The sequence below is a fragment of the Sorex araneus genome, chromosome X (assembly GCF_027595985.1).
Source record: "Sorex araneus isolate mSorAra2 chromosome X, mSorAra2.pri, whole genome shotgun sequence".
Classification (NCBI taxonomy): Eukaryota; Metazoa; Chordata; class Mammalia; order Eulipotyphla; family Soricidae; genus Sorex; species Sorex araneus.
The window spans coordinates 268585054-268595185 of NC_073313.1; positions in this window are offsets into that span (position 1 = coordinate 268585054).

Below are 10132 nucleotides of genomic sequence, written 5' to 3' on the forward strand. Positions count from 1 at the left end.
TCCAGCAGGTGGTGCTGGCTGGTGTGGTCTCACCCTTCAGGCCCAGCCCTGATGTCCGAAGACACGACAGTCCTGAGGGGAAGGGCAGCCTCCCATCCTTGAAGCTCAGCTGTCTCACTCCCCAGAGACTTCAGCTTCACAAGATGGCCTCTGTCCCCAGCCACTGTGTCTCTCAGTCTCCCCACTCTTCAGTCCCCAGGGAGACCCCACACTGTCCCCAGGCTGGCTCCCGCCCTCCTGCGGGGCGCTGCCCCACCTCACCCCTCAGGAGGAGGAAATCACCCCATTCCCCATTCCTCCCCACCCCCCCAAACACTCACGGGCCCCACGGCCTACAAAATAGCAAACAGCTGCTGTGACCAGGGGCTGCCCAGACCCCAGGGGCCTGGGGGAAGCGGGCCAAGGGGAACTTGGAGAGAGAGCTCTTAATAACATAACCTTCCCCGAGCTGCTTCCAAAGAAACTTCTCCTCACAAATCATTCCATAAACACTTAGCAGGCTCTCAGGCGAGCGCGCTCAGCTCTCACCCGGCCATTAGGAGGCTCCTCTCAAGTAAATTGAGACCAGGCAGGAGAGGCCGGTGCCAAATCTCCCTTCCTGCCCTCTCCACACGCCATTCTCCTCCCCCAGCCCAGGCCCCAACTTCAGGGTCGGGGGTCTCTTCCCTCATTGCTCTCACTCTCCTCAGCTCTTCTCCCTCCGGGATGGGCAGAGGGTGCCCTGTTTCCATGGAAACCAGACCCCTCCCTACCCCAGCCATGAGGTTTCCCAGGATCCCCCCACCCCGACCCTGGGCTGACAAGAATCTGGCTCCTCCTCGGACCTTCGGGGGCATGCCACAAGGCCAGTCACAGACAGGCAGAGGGGGCTTCTCCCCCTTCTGTCCCAGCCACCCTCAGCAGAGGCCGCTGGTGCCTCTCAGCCTGGGGCTGCTCGACAGGGAAATAACTCCAGGTTCATCCAAGTCACGAGCTGGAAAATCCCTCCCATCCAACGATCCCCCTCCAGGGAGAGCCTTGAGCAACTCGCTGGCTGGCTAATATCCAGCACTTGGCTAATATCCAGGCAGGATCGGGGAATTGATGGTTCGTGAGCTGACACATTCGCTCACCAGTTACAGCCCACGTGCGGGAACGACCCTCCTTGGGGTGTGTGGAACGATCGCAGAGGCTGGCATCTCTACCCGGTCCCTGCCATAACGGTCTCTGGACAGCAACTAGAGCACAGAGTCCTCTTTTCTACGCTGGCCCGGCCCCGTCCAGAAGAACAAAGAACTTTATTACAAACAGAAATCATCAGAGAAATAAATGCACCACTCTGCAAAAATAAACATGTGGATTTAGAGGCGCTGAAAAGAGCAGGCGATGGGCTTTGAGCGAGGACCCCACCCCCAGCCCCGGTCCTGGGTCCAGGCCCAGTCACCCACTTAGGGAAAGACTGGCCTTGGGCCATAGGAAAGTTCAGCTTCTTCAGCTCTGGAATGGGAACACATCCTTCCGATGTCTCAGAGAGAGGCCCAGAGAGCTTGGATGTGTGGTCAGGAGCCCCGGGCAGAGGGCAGAGCCGGGGCCTGGCCTGACTCCGGGGGCTGCTGCGTGCTGCCTGCGAGAGAGCAGTGCCCAGTCCCCGTTCCTCACTTCCTCGGTGAATATTCACGCCGTCTCCTTCACACGCCAGGCACTGCGCTGACCAAGGCGGACACAGGCCCGTCCCTGTAGCAGGGGACACAGCAGGGGAGACACACGCGAAGAGAAGCAATGAGCTCAGTTGTGTTAAGTCAAAGGACAAACTGTTCCTTCCACCACTCCCAAGTCAGACTCCAAGCACCGCAGAACGGGGACTGGACATCCGGGTGCAAAAGAAACCGGGGAGAGGCGTCAGCTGCCACGTGGTGTGGCAGAAGGCCAGAGCGTGCACACGACGAGGGCCTGGATATGGGCTGATGCTCACTGCTGCTGCTGGGGATAATAACAGTAGTTGTGGCTGGGGATGTGGCAAGGCCCTGGGTTCGAGCCCAGAGGGGAGCCCATCGTCTAATTCCTGGTACCTGAGCCTTGCTGGGAGTGATCCCTGAGCGCTGAGCTAGGAGTGGCCCCCGAGCTACACACACACACACACAAACACACACACACACATTTGTGTGGCCACACCATATGGCAGGCCCCGCTCAGGAGCACTGCCCGCCGGGGCACAGATGATTCCTGAAAACCGCTGCTGGGCGTGGTCCCCACAATAAATCACCACAATCATTAGAATTGCTGCATTCCTAGGGGTTGGAGCAATAGGACAGCAGGGAGAACGTTGCCCTTGCATCAGCCTACCCGGGTTTGATCCCCGGCATCCCAGATGGTCCCCTAGCACTGCTAGGAGTAATTCCTGGGTGAAGAGCCAGGAGTAACCCCTGAGCATTGCCAGTGTAGCCCATAGTCAAAACAAACAAACAAAAAACCTCTGGGCTTCTTTGGACTAGAGTAACTACAGAAATCACCCCTGTTTGAAAGAGGAAAGGCAGGCAGGCATGAGCCAGGGCCTCCAGCCGCCAGGGCTGCCTGCTTCCTGGCGCTTGGAGACACCTGTCCTGGGGGCAGCCCATCACTTGAAAGGAGTGACCGGCAGAATCTCAGTACCCCAACTAGGTCCTCACGCTGACCCGCAGAACCTGCAAACCCCAGTCTGTTGTACTCAACAGCGAAGGGGAGTTAAGAATGTATGTGGAAATAGTTTGGCTGATCCGCAGAACTAAAAATAGGACGGTTTTCCTGGCTGAGCTGGACAAGGCCATTCTTGAAGGAGGACTCAGGAGAAAACAGACACATGACATCAGGGCGCGGAGCACACGGGGGACAGTTGCTGGCTTTGAGGAAGGCCGAGCCCCCACTCCCCAGCGAGCCGGCAGCCACGTCGAGGGCTCCGCTCCACGGTTCACAGGTGTTTTCCGCAGAGACCCAAACTGAATGATCTCAGGCACCCAGTGCCCAGGAGAACTCTGCTGCTTCTCGGTTAGGGTGGGCAGCCTCCCCCCACCCTACCCCTTACTTCAGGAAGCCCCAGCAGCCACGCCCATCCCCCCATCCCCCATGTCTGCCACGCTATCAGCTCATTGGCCCAGACCATCCCGAGGTCTCTAGACCATCCAACACTTCCATATTCCTCAGTACCGAAATTCCAGTGGGAGCACACCAAGTTAGCTGGGAAGGTAACACAGGGGCCGACTCCACTCAACAAAGATACACAGTAACACAGAAGGCGCAGCTAGCAACAGACAGCTTAGCAAGTCCTTAGACAAGGGCTTCACACCCCACGGCTGGATATACCAATGTTCATGTTAAAAAAATTTTTATTTTTAATTTTTATTTTATTTATTTATTTATTTTTGCTTTTTTGGGTCACACCTGACGATGCACAGGGGTCACTCCTGGCTAATGCACTCAGGAATTACCCCTGGTGGTGCTTAGGGGACCATATGGGATGCTGGGATTTGAACCTGGGTCGGCCGCGTGCAAGGCAAACGCCCTACACACTGTGCTATCACTCCAGCCCTGAATTTTTAAATACTTATTGATTTTAGTATTGGAACTTTGCTATCTAATCAATTTCAACTCTAGAATTGTATCAACAGCTGTGGCTTTTGTCTACACTAAAATAAATAAAAAAAAATTTTTTTTGGGGGGGGCTGGAGCGATAGCATAGTGGGTAGGGCATTTGCCTTGCACGTGGCCAACCCGGGTTCGAATCCCAGCATCTCATATGGTCCCCTGAGCACCGCCAGGAGTAATTCCTGAGTGCAAAGCCAGGAGTAACCCCTGTGCATTGCCCTGTGCATTTTTGGGTGACCCAAAAAGAAAAAAAAAAAATTTTTTTTTTTTTTTTTAAAAGAAGAAGGGCTGGAGTGATAGCACAGCGGTTAAGGTGTTTGACTTGCACACAGCTGACCTGGGTTCCATTCCCAGCATCCCATATGGTCCCCTGAGCACTGCTAGGAGTAATTCCTGAGTGCAGAGTCAGGAGTAACCCTTGAACATTGCCGGGTGTGACCCAAAAAGCAAAAATAATAATAATTTAAAAATAAAATAAGAAAAGGAAGGAAGAGGGTGTGAGGAAGGGAATGCAAGCAGCCTGGAGAGGTTCAGAGAGGCTGGGAACGGCTCTTCCAACGCCTCCAGCGGGGATCGGCACAGACTCTGAGCCCTGCCCGAGGCCTGAGGCTCCACACCGGCCTCGAGACCTGGGAGGGAAAAGCGTGCATTGCTTTAAGCACGTTTGTATAGCAGCAAAGGAAGATGAATGAAACCAGCCAAACAAGGGCCGGCAAGAGAGAGCAGGGGTCGGGCGCTTCTTTGCATGTAGCCAACGTGGCAAGTCCTTTGGTCCCCTGAGTCCCAGCAGGAGTGACCCCTGAGCACTGCTGTGTGTGGCTTAAGTCCCCGGCCTCAATCAGCATGACGACCAGTTCCAGTCCCAGGGCGTCCTGTCCTCAGCCCATCTTCACCCTCCGCCCAGGCTCGTCAGAGGTGCTGCCACAGCACCTCAATCCCTCTTCCTGCTGAAGCCCCCCACGGTTTTCTGGCCATACGCCCTGCATGTCCAGAGGTGAGGGTCAGCCAGTGACCAGTAGCCTGGGCTGTGGGGTCTGGGGCTCAGTGGGCAATAAATCAAGGCCAAAGCTGCGTAGGCAGGGCTGAAGCCAAGCGCCCGTCTCAGGCCAGCAGGTTCTCTTCAGTGAAAACCTAGATTTCTGCTCTCCTCTCTGAGCTCCAGGCGGTGAAACAGAGAAGGTTCTGGAAGGCGCCACTTTCTAGCCAATAAAGGAAACGCACCACTCTTCAAGAGTGGTTCCTCCCTCTGCTGTCACCTCCACCTGTCCTGGGGCAGGACCGTCCGGGAGTGGCTGGGTGAGGAAGGAGACTCCGGCCTTTCCAGTCTCTCTGGCGACGGTGTCCTGGGTTAGAAACCCTGAGGAGGTGTGTGGACCCCGCTGAGTGCCTCGTGAGCCCTGAGCAGCTGAGGGGACGCTCACACAGAGACTGACTTAGCGGGGACACCCACAGGAACTGGTCCCACCCCTGAGAGTTGGAGACAGTGGCCGTCCCCCGGCCAGCACACACAGGCCCAGGACCACAGCCCAGGACTGGGAGCAAATGGTGCAGCAAAGGAACCTCAGCTCAGCTCACAGAACCTGAACCCAAGACACCGGATGAGACTGGTGACTCTTCACAGGTCCAGAGAAGGAAGGGGGCATTCCCAAGGCCACACAGCAAAGCAGGGCTGTCTCATGGAGCCTCAGTTTCCCCAGAGGGAAAGGACAAGCCTGTTAAGACACTTAAAGAGGCAGAATTGCTAAGTGTCAGACTGGGAGGTAGCTCAGGGGATGGAAGTGGCCGGGTTTAGTCCCCGGTCACCCGAACACTGCTAGAAGGGATGCCTGAGCACCAAGCCAGGAGTACACCCTGAGCACAGCTGGATATGACCCCAAAACAAAAGCAAACGAGAATGTGCTTAGCCCTGCCAAGTATGCTTCTGTTTTCTAAAATTGCCGTGAAGAAAAAAAGCCAAACAAACAGGGTAGGCACTTGCTTTGCACCTGTTTGCACCTGGCTCCTAGCAGCCAGGTGGTCCCCCAGCCTGCGGGAGCCACCCCTGAACACAGAGCCAGGGGTAAGCCCCAAGCACAGCTGGGTGCGGCCCCAAACAAATCCCCAAATTAGGAAAAAACAAGGGCGAGGCTCAGAGAGGTTAATGCTTTTTGGGGGGCGGTTGTTTTGGGGGACCATATCTGACAGTGTTCAGGGGTTACTCCTGGCTCTGTGCTCAGGACTCACTCCTGGCAGTGCTCAGGGGACTGTAGGGGATGCCAGGGATGGAATCTGGGTCGGCTTCGTGCAAGACAAACCTCCTGCCTGCCGCACTACCTCTCCGGCCCCAGTCGGGAGAGGGTCTGTCTTTGGGAGGCTTGGGTGAGAGGCTGCTCACAGCCCCGGACTGTCTCGTGGCGTCTGCTCTCCGGCAATCCCCGCCCCCACAGTCTGGAGCCCGGGCCAGACTGCCTGAGCCTGGCAATGGTCCTTGAAGCGAACAGAGCATTCCTCGCCAATGTGACGTGACCGCAGGGGTCACTAGAAAGGGCGGGAGAAATGGGTCGTGGGAGCCCTCCCGTCAGCAGCGTCACTGGTCCAGACAAAGACTACTGTCACCCTTGCCACCCTGGATCTCCAAAGGCATGGGTGATGCCAGGGAGGCCCAGAGAGCTCAAGTAACTGGCCCAAGGTCACACAGCCAGGCTGGCTGAGCCAGGAGTGCCAGCCTACAGTGGTCCTTCTCCCTACCTGGTTCGCCACTGCCTGGCCCCTGTCTGGCTCATGTGGGTGGGCTCAGGGTTGTGGGGCCTGAGGCCCCCCGAAGTGCACCGAGGCATCAGAATGGGCTGTGATGATGGAGCTGGGGCTGCTGGTCACGGCGAGCAGGCGCCACGGTCTGCTGGCTTCGGGGCAGGAGGGACGCTCGGCTGAGGCCCACCTGGGGCTGCAGGGGGGGGGGGTCTCACCTCCCAGCAGACGCAGCACCAGCTGGGCCTCCTGCTCTGGGGGCAAGAGCCCACTAAGGTCTCTGGGGCAGGTGGGGCAGAGGGACCTGGGAAGGACATGGGGGACTTAAACCCGAGCCCCTCCCTCACCCTCGGTCACGCCCTACTTCCGGAGAGGGCTGCAAGCCAGCCCTGCAGGGGGCCTGGGGTGTTTCTGGGACCCCCAGTACATCGTCAGCCATCTCATGCTTCCTGCTGCCCGTCTGTTCTCCCTCCAGCACCCGTTCCCGCACCTCACCCACACCCTCAGCAATGCCAGCTGTGCCCGCCGACTCTGCCCTTCAGGCTGGGGCTGGCTCCGTCGTCATCGGTGCCCCCCCAACACACACGGTGTGCTGACCTCCCAGAGAAGCCCCCCCAGCTCCAGCCCCAGCTCCCACACTTTCTTGACTTCCTGCCACACCTGCAGTTCATCGCTGTCCAGCCACACTCTCGCTGACCCCCCGGAGGACAAGCCCAGTGACCCGCTGTCTCAGCTTAGACCCACCGGTGCACTGCCCTCGAGGGTGGGGCCCCACCTGCCCCATCCGCCCCACGTTCAACCGTCTCCCCCACACCTTCTACCACCCGCACACGGATGCCAACCCTCACCAGGCTCAGGGACACCCGCATAGTTAACTGGCTTCCCTCTGACACGCAGATGTTGGTGGGCTGAGGTGGGGTGGGGAGGGGGCTGCAGGGCAGAGGAGCGGCCAAAGCGAAGGGAGGCGTCTTGGCAGAGAAGGAGCTGGGTGTGGCCGGGGAGGGGCTGGCAGGCGAAGCCAGGGCTGAGATGCACAGGAGTAGAGAAGCTGGGGGGCCGCAGAAGCCTCTGGAGGAAGAGCCGGCTCTGGGGTGGGGCTGGAGAGCCAGGAGGGCATCGCCCACCTCCAGTCTGCATCCTTTGGACAGCGGCCACTTCCCTCCGGAGAGCACAGGGAGGCACCAGCTCTGTGGCCCCCTGCCCCTTGGGCGGGGCTGGTGCTCCCAGCTGCCACAGCCCTCAGCCAGGGCCCCCCGAGAGCACTTCCATACCTCTCCCGTGTGCTGAGCCCCACCCCGCACCCATAGCTCAAGAGGGAAACTAAAGCTTAAACACTCGCTTAAAGTCTGGGAAACTGAGGCTCGGCAGAGCTGAGGACTGATCCACGGCCAGTGATGCCTCCCGGGGCTCCCGGCCCAGAGACCCCTCCTCTCCTGTCTCGGAAGCCAGCGTCCCCCCGCAGGGACTTCCAGACGGGAAGATTCACTACCCCCGCAGGGACCTCACATGTGCTGCTCCGCTGACCTTCCAGGGAGGGGACTCGCCTTCCGGGGCAGCACCCCCATGGGGCGGCCCGGCAGGGAGACGGTCCTGGGGGCTGAGGGGTGCCAGGCCTGGGCTCCCTTCTTCCCTGCGAGCTGGCAGAGTGGCCTTGTTTGCACCCGCTGGTGCCTCACCCCTGCCAGCCCACTCTTCACAGCCAGCTCCAGGGGGGCCAGGGTGCCCAACGGGGCCAGTTCTCTGAGCAGACTCTGGGGTCGCACCCTCCCCCGTGGCCCCGGCACCTTGTCGCCCTCGAGGCCACTCTCCAGGCGCTCCTAGCCAGGCGGCCTGCAGGCCGGCTGTGCCAGAGCTGGCAAATATTTGCTGTGGGGGGAGGGGAGTGTGTCACCGCGGGCTTGGCAGGTGTCTGCCTGCAGGAGGTGACGCCGGGGACAGTAACTGGCAACCTCACACCTGTCCGAGACCCAGCCAGTAACCCAGCCCCGCCCCAGTCGAGTTCAAAGGCTGTGGGGCGCCGGCAGAGGAGAGGAAATATCCTTCTTTCCCGGTTGTTTCCCATTTTCGGTGAGAAACGCGGCATGGCGCCCACCATATTATGAGGTCTATCAAGCAGGTACAAACTGGGCGGCGCTGGAAGGGGGAAGAGAAAAAAAAAAAAGTTTTGTACTTGGAGCAGTGGGACTCCATATTTCTTCATTCTAAGCAACAGAAAACTAATTATCAAATGCTTCCTGGTCAGTAGGGCTGTCTTTCTTTGGGGGAAACTCCAACAACAACAGTGAGTTTTGTGTTGAAATATGGAATGTAATCAAGGTCAGGAGAAAATGAAGTGAAATTCATCAGTTACGCAGGTGGGGGCAGGGGGTGGGAGGTATACTGGGGTTTTTGGTGGAGGAATATGGGCACTGGTGAAGGGATGGGTGTTTGAATACTGTATAACTGAGACATAAACCTGAGAACTTTGTAACTTTCCACATGGTGATTCAATAAAATAAAACACACACACAAAATAAAATAAAAATAAAAATAAAAAAACAAAGGCTGTGGGGCAGCCGCCAGGGCAGCCAGGAGCCTGCCACAACAAAGTTTGAAAGAAAAGAGCAGGAAAGGCCACTGGGCAGCTCCAGAGCTGAGTCTAGAGGGGCTCCAGACAGGATGCAGGCAGAGGGACCCTCCACTCCCACCAGAGCTCACAGGACTGGGGCTGAGTGGAAAGGGCTGGGGACCTGACATCAGGGTGTGGTTGTGGGGTGCACTGAACTGAGGGTCCCTTTGAGCCTCAGTTCCCCAATTCCTGCAGCTTCATCTGAGATTTCCCCCACCAATGCGCCCTCCCCCAGAGGCTAGAGCACACAGTGGTGATGGTGTCCGCACAAGGGGGCTCCCATGCCCCACCGCTGTCTACCCCATTGGACAGGGTCCCCGGAGGGCCTCAGGGGCTTAGAGTGTGTGATCTGGGTTGAGCGCTGGTCTTGCTGGCAGGACCAGGGTCTTCAGAGCAGCCATGGATCCGGGCTCAGGGCGGCAGACCCAGCTCCCTACCGGACGGGCCCACTCAGGAAGCAAGGAGGAGCTGGGGTCTTCAGCAATAAGGCTCTGGCACCGTCCTGGCTTGCAGGATGGAGGTGGAGGAGAGGAGCCTCCACTGGAATGCGAAGCGACCCTGGGCAAGGTCTCTGCTCCCAGATGGGGGCTTCTCGTACTGCGGTTGACGTGGAACCAAGGGTCATCTGCTCCTATAGGGTTGGGGGAGTGCAGGGGTGCCATCTGCTCAGAGAAGGGGACCCCTTCTGGCTATGAGGACGTGACCACTCCATGGTTACTGGAGGTCCTTAAAGCAGTAAGGAAAAGGATAAGGATCTGAGCCTGCTCCTTCCTGAGCCAGAACACAAGCATGAGAAGTGCGGGGGAGGGGCTCCTAGGTGGGATAGAGATGAGGGAGGGAGGGCTGCATGCATGGGTGACGGGAGAGTGGATGGAGAGATCGCTGGATGAGTGAGTAGGTATGTATGTAGGGTCATATGGATGGATGGTAGGTGACTGCATGAACAGATGGATGATGGATGGTTGCATAGGTAGATGGACAGATGAGTGGAGATATGAATGAGTGGATGGGTGGATGAATGAGTGGATTGTGGGTGGGTGGATGGAGGGGTGGGTGAATGAATGGATGGGTGGGTGGAGGGGTGTGTGGACAGGTGGGTAGATTCCCAGATACATGTATAGCTGGGTGGGTAGGGTCATGATAAGGAAGAACATGTGCCTATTAAAGTGCAAGAGCCCATTAAAGACTGAGCGCCCCCCC